Raw genomic sequence first — 628 nt, 5'->3', positions numbered from 1 at the left:
ATTCAATTCCCAAGTCAGCTTTCCAATCCTAGCTCACAATATCCGTGCCCTCCCCTCCCCTCGCCCCCGCCCCCCACCTTTCCTGAGTGCGTGGTACTAAATAGGCGTACTCCTTTAGTTCCTGTCGAATTCTTCCTCTCTTGTTCTACCGATGCTGAAAGGTTAGTGTACTTGCCAAGTACAGAACTTGTTTCTCTTCCCATTGTCTTCCAGTTTCCCCACCAGATGGTGATGCCAGCAGATTAAGGACAGATCTGTGTTCCTAGGACGATGCCTGGCCCACCAGAGGCGCTCAGTAAATGTTATATGAACTATGATACGAATACAGTGAGTGAACACGTCCCTCGAAGCCATACCCGTCCTCCTCTCCGCCAAACAAGCGGGAAGGGGTGGAAGGTGCACGTAGGCTAGAAGCGAATACAAAGTCTGGCTTTGAGTTTTTTAGTGGTTGTTCTTTTTTTCTTTTTATTGAATACAACAACATATTGGAAAGAGCACAAGTCATAACTGCGAAGTTCGTCAATTTTCACAAATAAGTACACCGGTGAAGCCAGCACCCAGACTGAGCACCAGAACATTACCAGCACCCAGAGGCCTCCCCGCGCCCTCTTGCGCGGAGTGCACGTTG

The sequence above is a fragment of the Bison bison genome, unplaced genomic scaffold (genome assembly GCF_000754665.1).
Source record: "Bison bison bison isolate TAMUID 2011002044 unplaced genomic scaffold, Bison_UMD1.0 scf7180017864108, whole genome shotgun sequence".
NCBI lineage: Eukaryota > Metazoa > Chordata > Mammalia > Artiodactyla > Bovidae > Bison > Bison bison.
Note: the sequence above shows the minus strand (reverse complement) of the source record.